The sequence below is a fragment of the Sorex fumeus genome, unplaced genomic scaffold (assembly GCF_029834395.1).
Source record: "Sorex fumeus unplaced genomic scaffold, SorFum_2.1 ptg000099l, whole genome shotgun sequence".
NCBI classification, from domain to species: Eukaryota; Metazoa; Chordata; class Mammalia; order Eulipotyphla; family Soricidae; genus Sorex; species Sorex fumeus.
In genome coordinates this window covers 6,423,165-6,447,408 of record NW_026606156.1, presented here as the reverse complement: position 1 = coordinate 6,447,408, position 24,244 = coordinate 6,423,165, and positions in this window count along the sequence as shown.

Here is a 24,244-nt window from a genome sequence, read left to right as displayed (position 1 = left end):
TCTAATTAATGTTTAAAATGCAGTTTGCTTGTAGTTTATATTTAATTTATAGCTATAAACAAAATATGTAAGCTTATGGTAATTTGAATATTTTCCCCATGAAAGACTCCTTTGGCCTTAAAATGATAGAAAATGAATACAAGTACAATTTAACTCTGTTGTAATTAAAGTAAATGTTTCATTTTCTTGTTGTTTTACTTTTAAGTAAATGAAAACTTAATATTCCATAAACTCAAATAACTAGAATATTAATAGTCTTTAAAATATATCTTACAAACAATAAAGTCTGAACTAAGTGTGCCAATTTCCCAAGAATGCAGTTTGAAATTCTTGGTAATTCCATATGATATTCCATATTCAATTATGAATAAAAGGATGGGCCAGTCGGGTACTATAAAATCATTAGGATAAAAGTGATATACAATCTGGGTCCTATTTCTTTAAAAAAATAGACTGTCACTGACTATTTAGAGACCTATTATAAAAACTCTATTGTAAGCAGAAAGTAAAATTTAGTATTCAAATCTACATTTTTTGTGCATTTTAAAGATATGTGATCTACCTTACCATATCACACCTTTACATGAAAATGCTAAATTTCTTATATGTGTGTGTGTGTGTGTGTGTGGATAAAGCAAATGAATATAAGCTATATAAAATTTTTAAATAATTAAAGAGAAAAAGAACTGTTCCAAAGCAAACTAAAATGAGAGTATGACTTTTTTTTAATGTACTGGTAGAATATAAAATTTAAAAAAATGTGTGGAAAATGTTGCAAATTTTCTGTAATGATCTGTCATTAGAAAACACCTAGAAACTTGTTTTTTGATATTAAATACTCATGTAGAAAGGCTTCAAGTTATTTCACATTTTTCCCAGTTGTGTTTATTCCAGAGCTGAAGAAACACAAATAGATCAAGGCTTGCAGAAATCCTCAAAGTTCAAAAGCTCAGATCACCACTTTTTAAAAAATTTTTATTAGTGAAATTACATGAGGTACAGTTGTAGACTTACAAATTTTTGTGCTTGGGTTTCAGTTATACAATGATCGAGTACCCATCCCTCCACCAGTGCCCATTCTCCACCACCACTGATAACAGTATCCCTCCCACCCCTTTCATCCCCCATCCCACCCTTCCTCTGTGGCAGGACACTCCCTTTTGTTCTCTCTCTCCTTTTGGGTGCTGTGGTTTGCAAAAGAGGCATTGAGTGGCCATCGTGTTCTGTCTATAGTCTACTTTCAGCATGCATCTCGCATCCTGAGGGAGTCCTTCAAACATCCTTTACTTGGTGTTCCCTTCTCTATCTGAACTGCCTTTTCCCCTGGCATGTGAGGCCGGCTTCCATGCTGTGGAGCAGACCTCCTGGTACTTATCTCAACTATTCTTGGGTGTTCGTCTCCCATTCTGTTACTTTATATTCCCCAGATGAGTGCAGTCTTTCTCTGTCTGTCCCTCTCTTTCTGACTCATTTCACTTAGCATGATACTTTCCATGTAGTACCACTTGTATGTAAATTTCATGGCTTTATCCTTTCTAACAGCTACATAGTACTCCACTGTGTAGATGTACCAAAGTTTCTTTGGCCAGTCATCAGACCATCACTCTTAAAAACATACCTGAGATCAGAGAGTTAGGAAGGGTGGGAGAAGGGAGGCGGGCCAAATACCTTCTAGTGACTGATCCCAGTTCCATCCTGGTCGTTCCATATGCTTCCCGCACCACCAGGAGAGATCTCTGAGCACAGAACCAGGAGTGATTCATGAGGACAACCAAGAGTGACCCAAAAGCCCAACAGCCCCATCTCAAAAACAAAACCCAAAACTTCTACCTTGATCAAATTGTGTTGTGACAACTTCTGACCCAGGAACAAACTGAGTACGTGAGAATTATTTGTAATTATTTTGACCATCTCTGTAGATAAATGTACTTAAAATTTAAGTGTCTTCAAATACGATGTGCTAATTTACTAAACCTTTTCATTGAAGTCAGAATAATGATTAATTGCATAAAGTAAAGCCATTGCCTTTAAGATAAGGAAAATGTTTTGAAGGTGGGCACACTGCCTGTGGTCAGAGCTTCCTCCAGGCTCTGCAGTCCCTGTGTGTGTGTGGCAGACCAAGTGGAGGGCCACGCTGTATGCAAGAGTAGTACCCCACGCACTGTGCTATGGCACCAGATCCAGGAAAATGTTTCTATATGCAAGTATTATTTTGATTATTTATCAATAAAAATTAGAAGTACATAATGAAATTATTCATGGCAATCGTGATCTATAATATTTTGGTTAGGATGGCCTCTACTTTATATAGTAATGCTAAAACACTTTTGAACTGTTTTTTTTTCAGTTTGTGAAAAGTCATGAAAAATACAGGAATAAAAAAATCAAAGATATCAGATTTATTTTTTATAAAAATATAATTTTAATATAAATTTATTAAAAATATTATTTATTCTATAAAAAATAAAAGAATACTGCTTAGCTTTGAAAGGTGAACTAATTCATAATGGTTTTTATCTTCTATGGTTAGCATTTTCCAGTGTGTTTTAGCAAACATCCATTGCTTGAGTGCATCCAAGCAAATCGTTGCCTGTCTCTCACATGCCCCTGGTGATCACCAACAATGTCCGGGAGGATTTGGGGGTAGGCTGACTAGCTCTGCCTGGGGCAGGTGCACTGCAGACATTGAGTTCAGGATTTTTTTTTTATTTTGCATTTGAATTAACATGGTGTTTTACTTATAGACTTGCTTACCCCAGAGTAAATTTCCTTCTGAAGTAAATTATCAATAAACTCCCTTAAAATTTTATAAGACCTATTTAAAGTATAATGAAAAACTAAGTGAAGTTCAGGAAACATAATTCGGTCTCCTGCTGCTGGCCGAGATGTTCCTGACCTAAAGAGGCATCACTGTGAGTATGAGCTGGTCTGGAAAATCAGCAACTGCAGGCCAGCAAGGGGACTGCACGCAGCCTCCAGCATGCGCTGACCGGACACTTGCTGGGCTCCAAACAGGCCTCATATCCACAAGTGGTCCCAGCCATTGTGGCCTCAGACTTCGGTGAAAGGGCAGCGGGATGTGGGATGTGTGCCCCCAGCGACCATCTCAGACCTTCATAACCATCTCAGACCATCTACGGCAGCTTCTGGCAAAAAGCATTTTGCAGAAATCCTTAGCTTCTTTGAAACCTACATTTGCTCTTCAAAGAATTATGGTCAATAAGCTTCAATTTCTTCCTGATGTATATCTTAACTTGCTGAAAGAGATATTTAAATAACTCAGATGGGTAAAATGAATATAACGTCAAAGGATATTTCCTGGCTGGGCCTGGTGCAACTCGAAATCTGTCCTTTCCTATTAACTTAGTAACCCATGCTAAAGAAAGGAGCTTAAGCAATTTGAATTGTTCTCAAATATCAGATTAATGCCGAGAAAACTTAATTTTGGAGGAAACACAACTGAACAGTTGGATTTAATTAATATTCACATAATATCCATTTCAAAATGAGGGACCAAATGGAATGGAATTTCTCAATGTAATTAACATTTAAACATATGCTTTTTATTTATATCTGTATAGTTTTGAGATCTGAAAATGTCTATACTTCTTGTAGTAAAACCCAATTTTAAATTTAGCTATTTATATTGCAATGCGATAATAGAGATATTTAAGGATGATCAAAGGAAAAAATCAAGACTAAAAGTATATATAGGGAAAAAGATTAAGATTATCGGGTGACTTATTTAGAAATACACATGCACATACATAATTCAGAAGCTATAGAATTTTAATACAATTATTTGTATAATATAAAATGCTCATGCTATAGAATTTGTATTAATGGAGTGATAGTCACATTACTATATTTCCTAGTAATACAAATATTGTATTATAATTAGTCTGGATTCAGGGTTATGTATTACATAAAAAGTTTAACAGTGATAATAAAGTTATTATTTTTGTAAATGAAGTATGTCTTCTTTATACTGCTGCATGCACAATTATTTTAGAACATACTGTGTGTTTTGCTATATAAAATAATAATCCAAAGATAATTCAACATGACATATTTTTGCTTGATATAGTCTAAGGAACTTACGCTGCCTCCCTTCATCAAGTCTATCTATTCTGTTTGTTTGCTGTAAATTTATTTTTAGTTTTTTTTTCACCAAGAAGAGATTTGTGATGAAGCGTTATTTATTTCCTGTCGTCTGGCGGTTCAATTTACAAATAGGGCACTCTGATTGGCACATTTCTCTCTCTTCCCTTGTTCTCATTAGCAGGGAGTCTTTTCCGTGTCTTTCTAAGTAATCGCACTGTATCACTGTCCCAGTGGGATCTAAACAAAGATTGAGCAGAAAATTAAGATCACAACCTAGTAGGTTGAAGAATAAGGTCAAAATAATGAAAAATCAATGAAACATACCAATGGGCATTTTAGAATCAGTCTGATGGCTGTTTCTGTGGTATTTACACGGTAGCATTTCCACGATTCCTTGGCATCTGCGACAATAGATTCTTCTCTTCCTCCAGTGTAAAACATACCATGGGGGCTCCCTGGCATGGCCCACATGTGGAGTCTGGCCAACAGCAGTCTTCATGGTAGAGGAAGTGCAAACATGTTTGTAAGTGAGTGTCTGTGTGCAGAGAACCATGGTCCTCTGTCCTCAGCTAGAGGAACTGCTTTTTTTATATTTCTTGCCTTTATTCAAGCGGACACAGATGAAATAATCATGCGGGAAGGTGACTATCTTCTTAGCCAGCCTGGGTAAAGCTCTCAGGGTGGCACTGTGGGGAGAGGGAAAATGCCCTGAGCCTGGGCAGGTGTGAGTGCCATGCAGTGGGTGCCCCTGAGAGCGGGGGAGGGGCAGCCAGCTGTGAGAGAGCCCCCAGGGCCCTGAGTCCTGGGCAGTTCCCTGTGACTCCCAGAGGCAGTGTGGAGAAGGCAAGGATTCCAGAAAGTCGGAGCCAAGTTCAGCTGGCAACGGGAGTGCTTTGCTGGCACGGAGGGCACCAAGCCAAAGGACTTAGTCAGCACCTCCAGAGAGAAAAGCCTGCCAGGGCGAGAGCTCAGAAATGCAGCCGTCTAGAACGGAGTAAGGAAACAGCATCCTGGAGATGCCAACTGCTGGCCCCAGCAGCCGGGCCGTGCAGTTCCTGGGGAGGGAGAAATGCAACACCTTGAGCAGACAGGTGCCAAGTGACTTGACATTTGAGCAACCCTGGCCTTAGAAGAGCCACCTTGGCCAGCTGAAGATCTGGGCATAATTATTTGACTCACACACACCCCTCCCCTGCCACGTGACTGTGCAGAGGCTCCCCGAGGATGTTCGCTTTGCAACCTGGGACATCTGGCAATATTTGGAACTTTTGTGTTGGCACTTCAGGAGATGCTTGAACCTCCTCATGCTCAGATGAGCCCCTGTACCCCGGAACTCTACGATCCAAAATGTCAGGAACCCCAACACTAGTGCTGAAGAGTTGGGGTAAGGAAAAAATCTATCTAGTATTTAGAATATGAAGTTATTAGCAAATATTTTAAAGCCCAGAGATTTAAAAAATTAGATGTAGGATTTAAAATTTATCTAAAGGTAATTTAGTGTTTAAACTTCCTTTTCCTCCCAAGTAAAACACATTTGACCTTTAAAAACATGCATTTTAAAATAGGTTCCTAGCATTTAAAGAAAGTTTAACATTCACAAAACCCTTACATATTTCTATTCCGTTTAGCGCATCTCTATAATTAACTCTATTTTTCTAAATATATAGTGAGATTGACACTAATAGTATGACTTATTTGTGCTGATTAAATTGTCTCCTAATTATAAAAGGCTAAAAATAGGTCTAAAATTTCATTTCGCATAAAGATTTTTTAAATAACAAAACTGATTTTCATGTTCAATTTTAAAATGATTACTTTTCCTTTTTGATTGCACATGTACATTTAAACTTTCAAAATGGTTTGTATTAATATGTATTAGCTTTAGACAACCTTAGAAGACAATCTTTCCTTTCACATATGTAAGATATCAGTCCCATTTTTGGCATGAATATTCATTTTCTGACTAAAAACTTCAATTGACCATTACCGATTTTTAAATAGTAAATGTCTGCATATTTAATATCTAAAATTGAGCATCACTTAAAAACGTAAAAGTGACTGAAATCAAAAAGTTGCATCAAGGAAATAATATCTGAAGCTGAAGTTTGATGTTAAAATTTGAGAAATTTCTCAGTATTTTAAGAATGTTGCATATTAGGCAGAAAATTTAGTCCATCAAAGTCAAGAATGACAAGGGAAGCTGTCTGAAAAAATAAGAACTTCTGCAAAATAGAGTCCTAGTAGCAGACTTTCAAAACATCAAACTGTCAGCCATCCATTTGCTTCTGCAGTTATGATGTTTGCCGCTAAATAAAGGAGCCCAATCAACAAACTGTTCTTTAATATGATAAGCGTCCAGTCCATGATGAATTGAAATCTTTCTTACTGAACATCTCAACAAACTTCTTCAAAAGTTCGTGAGATGAAACAGATGAAGCAATGAGGGCAGGTCAGGGTGGTCTTAAGGAATGACAGAGCCAAATCTTCCAACTACAGTCAACATCAAAATCAAGAGACCCAACCTTTAGCAACCAAACTTAGAAAGGCGTCTCCAGAACGGGCAGGCTGGAGGGGCAGAGTGTGGGATGTGGGCAGAGGCCTGGGCACACTGGTAGAGGGAAGTTGACACTAATGGTGGGGAGGGTGCTGTGATGTTGTGTCTAAAACTCAACTCAAGATGACTTTGCAAATCACAGTGCTTGAATAAAAAAGAAATGTGAGGACAAGGTAATCTTGTGTTTATGTATCTATCTTATCCTTGGCATAAATATATGAGTATGCGTGTATGTAGATTTATGTACATGTGTGTTTGTATTACCAGATAATAAGAGGACACACATACACATGCCTTGCAGCATGACCTTACATCAACCTCAACAGGGCAGGAAGGAGAAGCAGAAACAGGCTTTTTTGGAAGCATGAGACTAAACAATCTCAAGATTCATATTTAAATTCACTCTTTGGTCAACGTGGAACTTCCTCTTTAGTTTGACAGAGGTGACACACTGGCTGGGTTTTCACCAGCTTACATGTTCTGTGAAGGCATCCCTGGAGGGGTCACTGCCTTATGGACAGCAGACACCTATAGTGGGAAACTGCTCAGGGCCAATCCAAGCTGTGGGCCGTGAGTGGTGCCTCTCATTGATGGAACTGGGAGGCCTTGAACAGTGCTAAGTCAATGAAAAGTTGCAGGTGCTTTTTCTTTTCACTATGCACCACCAGTTCTGAATGATGTCGGGGAGAGATTTGTTCTCCACTGAGGACAAACTCTGCTCCTAGCAGCTCTACCGCTTGGCAGACTCCAGTGCAGACCCAAACCCTGCAGTCAGCGTATACCAGGCCTTCTGCTGCTCGTTCTCTGCACACAAACCTCACCTGTGTCTTCACTCTCGCCATGCTTAAGATAAGGATTCCTGTGCTTGATTCATCGAGGATTCCTCTCCCCTTGGGCTTTATTATCCTCAAGAAAACTACGTCTTTTTCTTATTTTCCACTGTAATTGATGCAGCTCGTATTCTGCATCTAACAGCTGTAGTTCCTCAGTGAACACTCTTGAAATGAAAGACAAAATGATGAAGACTGAATGCATGAATGACTAAGACACACTGCTGAATTTAAACATTCCTAAAAATGTTCAAGAACGGGGTCTGGATCTTAAAATCCTAAATTCACTGTCATTGTCCTCCCGTTGATCATTGATTTTCTCGAGTGGACCCAGTAACATTGAGAACCTTGTTACTGTGTTTGGCATATGGAATACATCATGGGTAACTTGCTAGGCTTTACCGTGCGGGCGAGATACTCTTCGTAGCTTGCCGGGCTCTCTGAGAGGGGCGGAGGAATTGAACCTGACTCGGCTGGGCTGGCTGCATGCAAGGCAAATGCCCTAATGCTGTAAGTATCATTTATCTAGATAGATTTGATGGTTTGGATAATTCACTCTGAACTTTTTATTTCCCTGAGATGAGCAGAACTGAGAACTGATGGATTTTATACCTTGATCCAAAGACTGAAGGCCAAATAATCTAGCCATTGGTGTATGTGTGTGTGTGTGTGTGTGTGTGTGTGTGTGTGTGTGTGTGTTTAACCAAATGTCTTCAATAGAAGAAGTCAAAGGGAGAGCACTTTAGTAGTATTGTCTGATAAACGCATCGTATTTTGGAGAACTTCTTTGGCTCATTTCCTATTTCATTAACTTCTAAATGATCCATTCCTTAACCAATGCTGATGTATCTCTGGCTGCTTTCATGCTGAGTCACATTCACTTTGATTCTTTGTTTATTGGCCTCATGTCTAAACCCCAAACTCTGGTGACATTCAACACAGCTTTCACATACAGCTGCAAATCCTGAGGAGCAAGACTGAGACTGTTGCACACAGTGCCTAGAGTTCTTTCCATCCCTTCACTACGGCGACCCTGGTACTGACTTCCCAGAGGTTCGTGGCACCTCCCAGCCTCACAGGAAACCAATTGAGTTTCCCTCCTAGTCTTACTCTCCATCTGGGTCAAGTTTCCATCCTTGATGTAGCTGTCGGCGGAGGAGAGATTGAGCATAGTTTCCAGGTGGCACTAAACTCTTTAGACCTGAGCTTAAAGTCAGTCACCACCAAGGCCTGAGGTCAGCGAGTGGGGTTCTGTGTGGATAAGTGGGGGGTGTTTCTTTTAGCAAGATTTAAAGATTGGGGGCCAACATAAGAAAGGTGGAAAGTTCCTGCTAAGCTAGGTACTCTGCAAACCTTTCTGACTAAAAGAATTACATAATGGAGCTTACAGTCTGTTCTTTATGTTATAAATTCAAAGAAATAAGTCTGTATTTGCATCTTCACTTTTAGAATTCCAGAATTATTCTCATCATCTGTTGGTGTGATGAGGTTAATATCATCCACGTTTAGTAAACATCCAAATGTTTGCCAGTGTAAGAAGTCATGGAAGAATTTTTTTTTAATTAAAGACTTTACACATGAAAAGGAAAACATTGTCATTTTTAAATGTCCATTGTAGCATTTCTTCTCATTTTGAGGAAGAACCTTCAATCTCTTTTGCCATGAAATAGTTTTAAAGGGCTTCACTGCTGCATTCCAGTTAGGTCTGGAAAGACCATGCCTTTATCCTTATAGATGGTTTCTAGGAAACTCTCATCCTTGTTTGAGTAATAATTTGGGCCGCCTAGGATGCAGGATTCAGACGCTTGGTGATCATGGTGCCCTCATAGAGGGAGACTTCACATAATGGAGATTTCACTATAACTTTCTTGAAATCCCTATTTCTGATGTTTTAAATTTCATCCATTTAAAAATAAGTTAAAGGTAATGATATTTTGTCTTTACCAGCTATTGAAATGTTGAATGAGTTTAAAATGTGCATTAGTACATAAGATTGTCCATTCATATCTTTGCACTGACTCTATTCAGAGCAAGAAATAGTGTCTCATAAAATCATTTAAAACACAGTTTTCTTGAAAATGAAAAAAAGTGTTTTAGAAAAAAATCTTTTATTCAGCAGGAGCCTAAAATATCCCTGGATCAGTAATTGAGCCTGTAGTTCATTAGGGGTGACAGTATAATTATATTCCTTCTTTCATGGTTCTAAACAGTCGGAAAAAGGGATTCTCAGTGGTGAAAAGAGATTCTTTATAATAGTTATAGACAAAGGTCCAGCAAGTCCCAAATTTTCTGGGTATCACCTGCAAATTAGGCAACCGCTTCTAAAGGCAACTGAAACCCCAAGTGGGGAGAAGAGACTGGACTTACAGACAAGTGATTCATAAATACAGACACAGGCCTGCGTGCCTATTGCAGAGGGAACAGAGGCAAAGAGGAAGATGCAAAGATGAAGGCCTCCAGAAAGCCAGGCCCTGAATCACGCGGGAGAGGAGAGAGAAGGTGTGGAGTCAATGGGAAGTCCTTACGGTATTAATTGAGGACTAAGGGAGATATGCTGAGGTAATACACTTTCTTTAAAACCAATCCTCTGCACATCAAATTTTTTTTTAAAAAGCATAAAAATCATGTCTAGGCTTGATATTTTGGTCCAGAGACAAATACCACTGGGACAAGGCACTTGCCTTGCATATATCTGATGGTTTGATCCTCAGCATTGGATCTGCACATACTCACCAGACCACAGAGCCAGGTGTAAGACCTGAATAGTGTCAGGTATGGCCCCCATACCAAAGATGCAAGTGAACATATAAATACAACGTAAATTCATTTTGCTTGCATTATCACTCCAGATGCCAAGTGGAATTGGAAGGACGTCTGCCTCTGCCTTGCTTCTGAAGGCTGTAGGTTGGATTGTTTGAGGCGGTTGAGGCAGAAATGAGGGCACAGGACATAGAAGTTTAAACCTAGATCTTTGGTAAAGAGCATTAAGTAGTTTCAAAGTGCAAGAGGAGCCTACTTTAAATGCTTAAAATGCAAATCTGGGAAGATTCTATATTGGAGGGAATTAGAATGTCTTACTGACCTGTGAACTGAAGTAGAACACAGATCGTGCTCTGAACTTGTCTTATAGAGAGAGAGAGAGAGCTCTCACATTATTTTAGGTCAATGCAGACTAAGATATAAGGTGAACTGTATGAAAAAAGTAAAAAGCTTCATTCCAAAAGTAAAATATACTAAGGCGGAGCTTTCAAAAAATGGAGATTGATTGAAAGACTCTCAATCTGAAGTTGAGAACAGAGCAGTTGGCCCCGAGAGAGACTTGTGATTAGCGCGATGGACTCTCTGATCAAAAACGAATCACACAGTCTCCAGAACCTCAAATGCTCATCTAATGTTCTGGCTGGGAGATGTGGTAACTAGAGCCTCCTTCAGTCTGGTGGCTGCTTTGTCTACTTTGTATTCTGATGTACCTTAGGTTTTCAGCACTGGGAGAAAGGACGGTTGGAAAGAAAATGACAGTTTTCAGAGAAAAATACTGTGCAGTTCTTGGCTAAAACTTAAAATATCGTATCTTTTGTTATTTTTCTTTTATTATTTGTGATAATTTATTAGCATATTTTATAATAGCTTACAAACTACTATATATGTAATGTGTTCCACTCTTTAAAAATATTCCTGATATTTTTGCGGCATATTATTTTCTCAGTGAGAAATTGATTACACCATTTTATCTTCAGAAAATAATCTTTGACTTTGATCTGGTGACAGATAAGCATGTCTTGTTGATATTACCTAATCAAGGAATATCGTGATAATGACAAAGATTCAGAAAAAGAAATAACAATTTCTAAATAAATATGATTGTGGAATAAAGCTGAATTAACATATTTCAAGAAAATCTCATGTATTCCTTGTCAAGTAAAGTTACTTGGTTGGCTATGTTAGGCATGCGATTACAAAAAGAACTCAAAATGTTGAAAGACCCAAATCAAGGAAACACAAATGTCATTACAATATCCACCAGTCGGATAATATAGAGTTGTCCCTACTGGGTAGAATTATACTTCATCTTTTATAAAAGAAAAGGAAAAAGAAAATAGTCTATCTAAAGAAGGACTCGTGCCGTTAAGAAAATGACATTAGCGGTGGCTAGCTGGGATGGAAATGTGCTGACTCCCATGTTGGTGTGAGGTATTACTTCAATCCCTCTCCTCTCCTCTGATTGCAATGGTGTCTTTTCGGGGAGAATCCACATTGCTAGAGGGAAGACATGCAATTCTACCTGCAGTCAAAGGGGGTAGAGTTTTAACTCAATGAGAAGACTTTTGAGGCCAGGGAAAGTGATTTGAGGGTGGGGGTGGAGCTTCATTGGCTTCTTGGACCTGGGGGCAGGACTGGGAGTTATCCCAGATTCTGTTGGCTGTAGTTAAAATCTCTAGATTCTCTAGAAGGCTTTAAAATGCTGCAGGTCATGGAGTCAGAAGGCATCACAGTGAAATAACCTGTGTTATTTCCGCCTCTGTATTCAGCCCTTGGTGGTCTGAGAGTTGAGCTACCTGTTGAACTTTGGGACCTGGATTCTCTGAACCAGTTGGCTTGCTTTTGCCTAATCCTGTTTCTTAAGTCTGTTTATCAATATCTTCAAAAATAAGTATAAGTTTTCTTTGAACTTACTTGAATAAACTCCTTTCTGTGACAGCCATTTCCAGATGATTCTGGTTCATGATTTTACTGACACATATACAGGTGCCAGAGACCAGACCATGGCACACAGTAGGCAAAGATTGACTTTGTCGATGTAGAGAGACATGTCGAGCAAGTTAACGTGTCAAAGGACAAAAACTTCATTCATTCTGCAGGTGGCAAACTCATAGTCCTTACCTGTTTCATGAACCAGAGAAGTCCGATCAGAATTGGTCCAAGAGGAGTCCCTGACCACTTGATGGTGTGGTCCAAAAGGAAAAAGAAGAACTGTTTGATTCCAGTGCATCACTCTACAACTTTTTACATCTGTAGACTGGGGGGAGAAGAAAAAAAGTATCACAGACTGGCTGCTGATCAACAGAGAAACACACACCAACATTACCAGTATTTTATTCATTAAGTTCGACTTTATTAAATTACAAATTTTAGTGAGTGTAGCACCTGCTGTTGCTTTGACTGAGGAGATTTTTTTGTTGGACCACCACAAAATTGATGTGGGCCATCACTGGTGCACAGACCGTTGGTCGAGAGACAGTTTCCAGCACCTTCGAAATCCATTTCCTCTTGAGTTTTTCAAGGCTTTTCTTTTTTAAAAAAAATATTAATGAATTACCGAGGGGCACAGTTACAGACTTACAAACCTTTGTGCTTCTCTCAGGAGTAATTCCTGACTGCAGAGTCAGGAGTAACACCTGTGCATCTCCAGGTGTGACCCAAAAAACAAACTTTCGTGCTTGTGTTTCAGTCATACAATAGTCAAGTACCCATCCCTTCACCAGTGCCCATTTTCCACCACCAATGGTCCCAGCATCCCTCTCGCCACCCCTGCCCCATCCCTTCCACCCACCCCACTTCTGTGGCAGGGCATTCCCTCTTGCTCTCTCTCTCTCTTCACTTGGGTGTTGTGGTTTGCAGTAGAGGCATTGAGTGGCCATCATGTTCGGTCTATAGTCTACTTTTGAGGCTTTTCTTTCATAGCAGTCTCTGGGCAAGGCGGAACCATCCCTGAAAGAGGAGGGCTATGTTCCTTGAAGGGCAGAGATTAAAGCATATTCTTCTATTTTATTCCTCCACTCATAACCTATCATATTACACCCCTTGAGCCTTTAGTGAGATAATGAAGCCAAGCTCAATGTTGATCCCCATAGATTCTGATCTAGCTGCACTATGCTCCAGGTAAAAGAAAGAATAAGTTAGAGGGGACAGCAGGGTATGAGAACGTCCTGTGAGCACAGAGTTTCAGGTAAGGAAGATGGGAGCTGGGACAACCGAAGACGCACTTAAGCAAATGTCCCAGTGCCCTCTCCAGGTGTCCAGGCCTCCTGATTTCCCTCACTTCCCTTTCCCTACCTAAAACCATGCAAACAGTCCTGTTCTACCTGACAGCATGCGCAGTGAGACAGAGGGACTCCTGGAAGGCAGAGGAAAGCTGCTTTCGAATGGTGGAGTGGGGGACGGGAAAAATCAGAGGAAGCATCTTCTAGGATGGATTTGCAGCCCTGAAGAAGGCTGTGTGTGTCCTGGCGTGAAGGGGCAGGAAGGCATCAGCCCCCTGCCTTCTGCTTCTCCTTCAGCAAGCAGCCTGTAATTACTCTACAGCTGGTGTGGAGAGGCAAGCTTAGCTGCCACATTCAACCTTCAGGTACTGAAATAGCAAAAGATCGTTTCCCACAAATGGCCATAGCTTGAGATTTGTCTTTCTTTCCTTAGGTAAGTCAGTTTCTTAAGGATGCGAGGGTAAATTGGTACCTATTGAACGGCAGTGCTGTGAGGACTAAATGTAGACACTGTCGTTGCATTGTTCATCGATTTGCTCAAGCAGGCACCAGTAACGTCTCCATTGTCAGACTTGTTATTACTGCTCTTGGCATATCGAATACTCCACAAGGGGAGCTTTGTAGGTTTTGCCATGTGGGTGGGATACTATTGGTATTGGTAGCTCGCCAGGCTCTTCGAGAGGACAGAGGAATCGAACCCTGGTAGGCCGTGTGCAAGGCAAACACCCGACACGCTGTGCTATCACTCCAGTCCTGAGGACTAAATACACAATCTATAAAATGTTTTGTGAAGAACTGCCCAGAGAGTAAGTGCAAAATCACTTGTTTTTATTGCTATTCATAAAATATCCTTAGCCACCCTTGTGAAGGAAAATGTTTAAAGAAAATTGAATAACTTTACTTTTCTTCCGAAATCATACATGTTCATGGAAAGTTATTCCTACCCGATTGGGTGATATTTCTTTTGGACAAAGTAGCTCCAATGTTCATTATTGTTTATTGTTCCCATTTGATGTGTTCCATGCATAAGATCACCCGAGCAGATGGGAATATTCAAGAGTGCAAGACCCGAGAGGCTCTCTGCTCCACTGCCAGTGCTCTTTCTCCAAGACTTTTCATCTATCACCTAAAACTCTAGATGGTTTTGAGGCAGGCATGTTTATAAGTGACTAAGCTCACTTTGTAAGTACTTAGATGGTATGGAATAGCCTATTTCAGTGAAGCTGGGAAGACTTATTCATTCACTGATTTATTCATCTCTCATTGTTTGGGGGCCACACCTGGTGGTATTCAAGGTGTACTCCTGGCTCTGTTCAGGGATCATGTCTGTTGGTGTTCAGATCATCTGTGGTGCTGCAGGCAGAACATAAAAACCCAGCACTATACAGTATTCACCATCTCTCTATCCATCGTTTCTGATTGCTTCCTTTATTCAGCTGCTCATCCCAGGGACTTAAAAATGGCTTAATAACATGACTAGAAATCAGTGACTATATCTTCTATAATATTTATAGAATATTTTTGTTTAATTACTTATTAATTGATATTCTTATTTCTTCAAAACTTCTCACTGGACTTACTCTCTAGAGAAAAATTATCTAGTCAATTTCTAGGCAACACCAGGAATTAAATGTTCTGTTTCTATAGCTGATAACCCAGGGCTCTCTATGAAGCTACTGATGGAAGGAAGGTTTGGCCAGATTCCTTTTCTTTACTATTTTGAACCGTTCCCTTTTATTTTCTTTTCCTGTTGTCAGTTCATTTGCAAGCTTTCTTGTCTTTGCTGGGACCTGTTAGGGATAGGAAGGAGAGAGTGAAGGGGGTCAAATGTCACCTCTTGACTTGCTCAAACTGAGCCAATACCATGTTTCCTGCTCCTAATGGATGAACATCTCTACGCTGGTCTCCATTTGCTTGGGTCATCCTTGCTATACCATCCTTGTGTTTGGAGCTCTTGGACATGTTTCATTGGATGCCGTGGTATGCAGCATTCCCAGGTCTTCCTGGTGGCTGGATTTCCCCCTTACATCTTCCCTTTGTTATTGCCTGCAGGAGAGAGGATTGCACTTCTGGTCACAGTACTCACATAATTTTAGCTGTGATGCTACAAGAATTACACACTCTAGTTGTGACTCTCAACTTGACTGGGGTGTGCTGGAGAGCATATAATCAGTGTCACCGGAGTCTGAAACGTGGAGTGCCCGGACAGTCCTGGTGTGTGTGTGTGTGTGTGTGTGTGTGTGTGTGTGTGTGTGTGGCACCCAGGCAACGACTCCCAGTCTCATGCTTCTGCTGCTGAGGCCCTGCATTAATGCTTTGCCTTTCCAGCTTTGAAATCCATGAGGTACAACCTGGGCTGGAGTGATAGCACAGTGGGTAGGGCATTCGAGTTTGATTCCTCTGCCCCTCTCGAAGAGTCCGGCAAGCTACCGAAAGTATCTCGCCCGCACAGCAAAGCCTGGCAAGCTACCCGTGACGTATTCGATATGCCAAACACAGTAACAATTGCAATAATGGAGACGTGGAGATGTTACTGTGCCCGCTCGAACAAATCGATGAACAACAGGAGGACAGTGACAGAGGAATAGTCTAAGATTTGCATCGCAGGGAGACTGTGCTTTTTCCTTGGATCTGCAACACAAAACTTAGTATTGCTGTAGACCCCAGTGCTACAAGGATTTTTTAAAATTCTCGTTTTGGATAAAGTAACTGTCAACTCTTCAAGTCATTCAGGTCCTCTACTGTCCAGTTCTCCCTTTCCCTCTTTCTTTTTGTCTTGTGGAGGGTTAACAAATCCTTTCTCAGTAATTGCTTGCTTGTTTTGTTTTGAGGACACATTACTGAAGTAATTTAGTGGTACCCAAACCCACAAATAGTTCTTTGCAAACACTGCCTGTGGAGCTGGTAGACATATGATCTGTCCTCCAAATTGCTTTGGACAAACGTGTTTTCACTTTGGTTAACAAGAGCTGCAGATGCTTGTTGACCCTTTCTTTACCATCTGTTACTGGGTATTCTCGTCTGCAGTCTGGTCTAACTTACTTTGTCAAGGAGGGCTAGCTACTGTGATCATAGTCCAGTTTTCATGAGGACTTGTAAGAATGTCAGGGGGAAAGTCTATGTGTAGTTGCTATTTCCAGCCGCCAAGGGCTTTTTTTTTTTTCTGAAAATCTGAGAGAATCTGAGATGGCTATTCTGTGAGAGGTAAAAATGTCACATTGAAATATGTAGGGAACTCTCCTCCCCAACCTGGGAGTGGGGACACTAGGTAACCTCTACCTTGGTTCACTTAGCAGCAGTGGGGAACTTTCCTAAGGAAGTGAGTGAAAGGCAGAGTCAACCAGGAAAGTCACAATATTTGTGGAAGATCACTGTGAATTTACACCGCCAAGCATGAGACTGTTTCTGTGTTTGATAGAGAATGTTTGAACATGATAAATGGAGATTAAGTGCTGGAATCTTTAGACAGTCTCTAGGGAGGATGAAAGTATTTAACAACCAAGCAGACAATCTCAGGAGACCACCCAAACATGTAGTACAAAGAATAGTTTTTAAATATTTATGCCAATTTATTTTATTTTAAGTTCTAAGAAAATATTGGCAAACACAAACAAAAAATCTCGAGTAGAGAGTTGTATCTCTTTTTCTCTACTTGGTTGGTTAGTTCCAAATTGTAAAATGAGACACTACTATGTTTTGTGTTAATTATACCTCTCTCTATATACATACATGTGCATGTATATGTGTGTGTGTGTTTATAAAAGCAAGGAGCAAGACCCTGAGGATGCAAAAAAGCTTCTATTACATTTCACTTCTCCCTGGCTCTTGTCGAAATTTTCTTGGCCTGGCATAAAATAATGCAAGAATCAAGTTCACTCAACAAGACACTTAAAACTTCTGCACTTTCATATTTTAATGTATGCATGTGTGTTATACTTCAATAAATGCAATTTAAAGGGAAAATTAAATAGCAGGAGTCACTACTGGAAAATTTGGGATAAGCTAGGATTTGTATAATGAGCCCAGCAGTTTTCATTTTTCAGATGATGTATTTTATTTGATAACTAACATCTATACTTTCTGCTTTCCTCTTTTAAAAATATCTACCATGTATTAGACACACCAAATGGAATTTTATGAAAGTAAAATTTTACAAACCTAAAACGATAAAACATCATATCAGGAAAAATGAGCGAGGTGTGTGAATTGGCTCTTCAAATTCAGATGAAGAGCCAGTTCACTTACATACATGCTAATAGGTGCTGAGGCAAAGTAGAAAACAAGCTAGTTCCTTTGGCTGGAGAGGGGACAGGGCTGACCTTGCACATGGCTGACCTTGATTTGAACCCTGGCACCGTGTATAGTTCCCAGAGCACCCACAGAAGTGATCTCTGAATACTACTGTGGCTAGCTCCGAAAACAAAAAGCAAAATCTATTTTTGACAGGCATTTGTATTAAATATTATTTCTATGGAAGAGATGAAGAACCTTTATGATTTGGGTACACATAATTACAGAGGAATATTTCAGCTTAACAGTCAGAGGTCAGAGATTCAAAATCTCTGATTTTACTGGTCTTTCAGAAAAACATAGAAATGGACATAAATGTTTAAGGAAGTCAAATGCTTTCCATATCACAATGCTTTTTTGTATAAGAAAATCTAGGTGGAAATCCCTTAAAGTCAGAGTCAGAGAGAGTTCAGGAGGTAGGGAGTTCTGGGCAGCCCTGGCTCGAATCCTCAGCACCACATATGATTCCCTGAGCATCACCGGCACCACCATAGAATTAGGAGTTGGATCCTATCTGAGCACTGCTGAATGGGATTAAAAACAAAACAATTACAAAGTCAAAAAGCTTTAAATATATGCCAGACACAGTAACAACAAAATCTCCAATGGAGCCGTTACTGGGCCCGCTCGAGCAAATCGATGATCAACAGGAGGGCCTTTACTTTTACTTTACTTAGTACTATCAAAATTTTATGTTACAGAGGATCCCCCAAATCAGAGAGATTTTAGTTTCAAAGTACAATACATGGTGGTAAGGTGAATCAAAAAAATGGGTGAGACTTCATCCATAAAAATGTCAGGCAATAATTTTCATATATGATATGGACAAATCATTTCTTTAACTTTTTTGTGTGTTTTTAGATTAAAAATTTTTTTTTTTTTTGCTTTTTGGGTCACACCCGGCGATGCTCAGGGGTTACTCCTGCCTCATGCACTCAGGAATCACTCCTGGCAGTGCTCGGGGGACCATATGGGATGCTGGGAATCGAACCTGTATCGGCTATCTTGGCTGCATGCAAGGCAAACGCCCTACCCGCTGTGCTATCGCTCCAGCCCAGGAGATTAAATAATTTAAATAATTAAAATGTTAAATTGAGACATTATGGAAACTTATTTATTGATTTTTTTAATTTAAAGAGTTGAAGCAGCTGCACTGATTTATTTGGCTCTTAGAAAATGATAAAACCTTAAATTTGCTATTTGTTTTAAACTACTCCTGACCTGTGTATTTCAGATGTCTGCAATCTGAAGCTACCTCCTACCACCAAGTCTCTCTAGTTGCATTCCACTGATGCAGTTTATTTTAGGGAATGGCTGGAGGCACAAGCAACCATGTACTGAAAGTTTGTAAAACAACACATAGATAAATTTCCATGTGACAGATTCTTTAACAGCTGCTACATTTGTTAAGGAAATCCTGCTGGGAGCCCCAGATAGTGAATCCAAAGTAAGTCACACATCCCATTCAAAAAACAATCTAAATATGAATAATTTGCTCCAGAGAGTGCGACCAAAAAGAGAAATGGGCTCTTCCTTGCTGTTCTCCAGAGTACGCTGATGCACATTCCATTCACAAGGGAAATTTGATTTATTGACTCATGTACCTTGATATTATGTGATTCTTCTAGCTGCTAGCACTCCTTCCCAAGATAATTCTAAAATAAAAATCATTAAGAACTTGCTAATTAATCACCTTTGGAATTAAAGAGCTCCATTATCCCTAATTTATGTTCATTTGACCTAAGTTCCCATTTTTAATGATATACTGAAAATTAAGACTTAGTGAAGTAGATTTCCAGCTCTTGATTACATTACATTCAAAGCTCACTCCATTTGTGAAATTTTGTTTAAATGGAAAATCTTGGCTTGATTTAAATAATCTCATCCATTATTACAACATATTTTATTCTCTTCTATCTTTCAATTTGGTAAGTTCTTTTTATTGTCTATCTTGAGTTCTGTAGAATTGTTCACTGTGACATTGAGAAATTACACATCAGCATGTTTACTTTCAAACACACCTATCAATACTTACAGACCATCTCCTGAGGATCCTGTCTACCACGCAGATTTTCTTAAATATATTTCTTCAATCTCTTTTTTAATTTTCCATACTATTTTATTTACTTTTATTCCTTGCTGTTTGAAATTTGGGGTGAGCACATCCAGTGTGCTCAGGACTTACTCCTGGATCACTCTGGCAGGGCTCAAAAAACCATCTGGGGGACCAGGGATCAAACCCAGGCCCACAGCATGCAAGGCAAGTGCCCTGCCTGTCATATATCACTCCTGTCCCACATTTCATTCATGAAGCAAGTTTTACTGAGTGTCCAAGTCTCCCGATAGGTGTCTTTGAACAATATATTCATTAGATTCACATTGATGTGTACATTAACGAGTTTGCAAGATTTCATAGTTCATCTGAGAAAGAAAAGAGAAATAAAAGTACGCGGACATAGATTAGAATACTAAAGGTGAGCTGGCCTTTGGCTGGCTCCAGGGAATTATTTTTTAATCATTCATTGCTACCAAATACAGAGATGTTGTACACAAACCTGGAAGTTACGTGCTTGGAGCGACCTTAACTGAGGATCTCAGTGGACACTTGGTCTTCTCTTATTAGCCGGATGTCTCTTTCCTCTGGGTGCACAGTACCCTCTGAACACCCTACTCTGCAGGAACGCATTTCTTCCTCCCATCTTTCTGCCACGTGACACATACAGAGAAGATTTCCCTGTGGGGCTTTGTTTGTTCTCTGTATTTTAAATAACTGGAATGATGCATGCCAATGAAAACATAAACTTTTGATAAACATCGTTTGAATGAATTCGTGAAATCATGGGGATTTCCAAACTCAAGGACAGAAAAGATTTTACATGTAGGTAAGGAAAAGAACATAAGGAACTAGAAAAATGATTAGTTGACCAAAAGATTAAGTTTGAAAAGTAAAAGGAGCAAAAATTTTGGTTCACTTCTATATAAATATTGGCCCTAGTCAATCGCCTCAACCTTACCAATGATCATCTGGAACAGAGTCCCAGATAACCATCGAACAGAGGAAGGGAACTCAGATTGTGTGCACTTGTGAAAATATATACAATAATTTAATATATATAAATTATATAAAATTGACATACATATGTAAAGATTGAGAGGTATAAAAAGTTATTGATGGATATTCTACAGTGAAATCGGGACCCCTTTCATGTATTCATTGTGTTTTCAGTACTTTCAAGTTTACAAAGTGAGTGTGCCGTTACTACTTCAAACCAAATTTGATCTTCAGAAAAAATATTTTTTATGTGTGGTGTTTGTCATCATTTAATGACTTGTGTACAAGACTGGCTATTGGCAAGCAACATGTTTCCTCATAAATATTTTCCATATAATTAGAATAAATAATCAATAGACAAATGACAGTGTTTTTGTTATAGCTTCATGAGTTTCCTAGAGACGATAATAAGTGAGACAGATTTAATTAAATGTCATCTTATTCATCCATTATACCAAAGAGTCAGTAATTAAATACATATATACATGGGAGATAATTTTTAAAAAATGTATGAAAATTGACTTACTGTTACTACTTAGATTAGTTCTTCAAGGTTTTAGTTGGTTCCTTACACAATTTTTAATGAACATAGATCTTAGACATAATGTCCTTATTGATGTAATTAAATATTATTACATTGTGATAGATATATATTTATTAGTAACATATGCAATAATTTATTTGTAATTCACTTGTAATGATGTATATGTGAATAATAATTTTCCCTACACGTATCTTTCCCATTGCATACTCTGGTCAGAGAATCTAAGAATCCAGCATTCAAAGGTTAAAGAAATGGGTGGGTTCCAGCATTTGTTGTACCAAATTATGGAGACCAGGCAAAAATCATCAGCAGAGCACTGATGAGAGAGTTTCAAAAACACATGGAATGTTATAAAGAAAATGACTTGAAGCAGATACAGGAAAAACTGGCTGTTACCTTCCGTAGTTGTGAGCAAGCTTTCCTTGGAAAGGTACTTCAGTTCAATTTGGGATCCAGAGTCAAGGTTTGATTTTCATGTATTCTCTCACTTAGCATCTTAGTCAGAATTGGTACGCATTTCCTTGACTCAAATTTATTTCTATTTAAAATACATGTATTTTAATTTTATGTTATGAAAAGTCTATGGATTCAGCGACAAAACCGAATGTTTTATGTTCTTCAATGATGTCGTGCATTGAAATAAAGTCAATATTAAACAATGAAGACTTGGAAGGAAAAATATAGCTCTATTCATCCTCTCTTATGAGTTAATGAGTCACTTAGAACTGTAAGAGGCGCATAAACTACTATGTGGGGTGGTGTGTTATAATGGTCAGACGAATGGCTAACTGTGTTGATAACTTATTTTACTGAATGAAAGTTCCTTTTTGCTCTGTTAGGAAATTTATTCTGTCTTTCAGATTACATTACTTTTGAAGTGGGGCATTTCAAATAATATTACCAGGGTCTTTCATTTTAATAATTCCTTTTATTATAAAGTTCAACACTATACATTTTTTGTATATGTACCATTATCATGAAACTAGAAATGTATGATTTTCATTTGGATTTTCTATAGACTTTTTCTATTTTTAACAATAGAGCAACAAAGAAATTATAAAAGGAAAAATTATAAAAGGAATATTTCTATTGTCATGCATTTTCTTTTTCTGCTCTTCTGTAACAATCCCTCTCCCTGTAATCCTTTTGCCTTCTCTTTATACCAATTCCATGTGAGGCAATTCAATAGGATGGCTTGAGCTAGTGGGTTTAGTAACAGTTTTCTCTTCTTATATTAACACTACCCTTTCTGTTGTTTGACTTGTCACCATGAATTGTCAGGGGTGAACTTCTATCATACCCATCATTGTAGGTGTAGAGTAATTGAGAGAAAGAGAGAAAAAGAGAGAGGAAAAATCCAGAAGTAAATAAAAGATTAGATGCACTACAAAAGTTTGATTTCATTCTGTGCAGAAATTCAAAGCCATACACTATAGCGGAGTTGCCTACGTTCCTTATTTTCTCAGAGGGAAGATCAGTTATTGTAATATTTTTCACAGGAGACGAGAAAGGCAGGCTGGAGAATAAGTTTTGGAATATGAAGAACACTAGCAAATAAAGTCATACATATTTAAGATGACATATTAGTAATGCTTGCTCATATGCATTGTATATCATCCTAATGGAAGACTGATTATTTTTCCTCATGAGTTTTACACTCCCTGAGTGGGATTATTGCTTCATTAAATTATTTGAAGTTTATCAAATCCTATACAGAACGGCATCATAACCAGAAGGAGTATCTCAGGGCTGGGGAGAAGTGAAGGGCAATATTACTATGATTCATTCTTAACACAGGTAACACACTGAGATGCATCGTGCATATATCTATTAGAGAGGTGGAATGACTCCACTTGGAATAAGGAACCTTTGGAGAGGAGGCAGTGCAATGCAGCCTGAACTTTAGAGTTAGGTGGCTAGAGTTAACACTTGGCTGGCGTTTCTATTATCAACTTTATTTTTTTTTCTGGAATATATAACTCAGCTCTAACCAATAAAGTTGGCAGGAAAAAAAATGGAATACAGGAAACTTTAGAAAAGGCCAATATTTGAATAAATACAGATAAATTGGATTTAAAGACAGATTCACACATCGAAATGAATCTGTATTTTAATTGCTCGTGAGAGAATAAATAAATTCAAAAAAAGCAGCTGCAGAGGTGGCGACTCCAACTCTGCCCGAGCTTGCTCTCTAGTTAGCCCACTAGCTCACCAGGCGATGAAACCAGGGGTATGGCCGGAAAGTCAGGAGCAAGAGCTGATAGCTTTGCAAAACCTCTTTGGTAGTACCAGGAGACCTGGGGGCAACCTGGTGTGAGTGGAGTGGACTCCCCTCATGATAAGCAAACAGAGAGAGAAAGGGGACCAGGACGGAAGAACCATTTTTTCAAGGACTCACAGAGATTGGCCGCCCAGAGCCAACTAACACACATGGAGAAGTATATTTGAATAGAGTAAAATGGACAGAAATAAATGACTCATCCCTCAGTTTTACTTGCTAGCTTTTCGATTGTTCGGTAGCTGTCTGGAATTCATTGGTAATTTGCATAGCACAGCCAGACTTTCCCATCACTGTAGGCGTTATTGGAAAGCATCATTTAACGTTTAAGGCACTTTTCGTACCACCACTGCAACATTGCCTTGAATTCTACCTCCTACTGGAGCCTTAGGTCCTTACCAAGCTTCATCACCTGCTATGGAGAGTTTTTAAAGATATAACACCAATGACTATATTCAATATTCGGGTATAATCTTTACAGTGTCCGTACGTAGTACCTGCCTTTAATTTTTCATGAATTAGAGGGCAGCATTGTTCTACTAATGATCCAGAATAATAAAAACAGTAAATTACTTAGAAGAATAGTATTAGAGAGACTCAGCCTCAGAGTA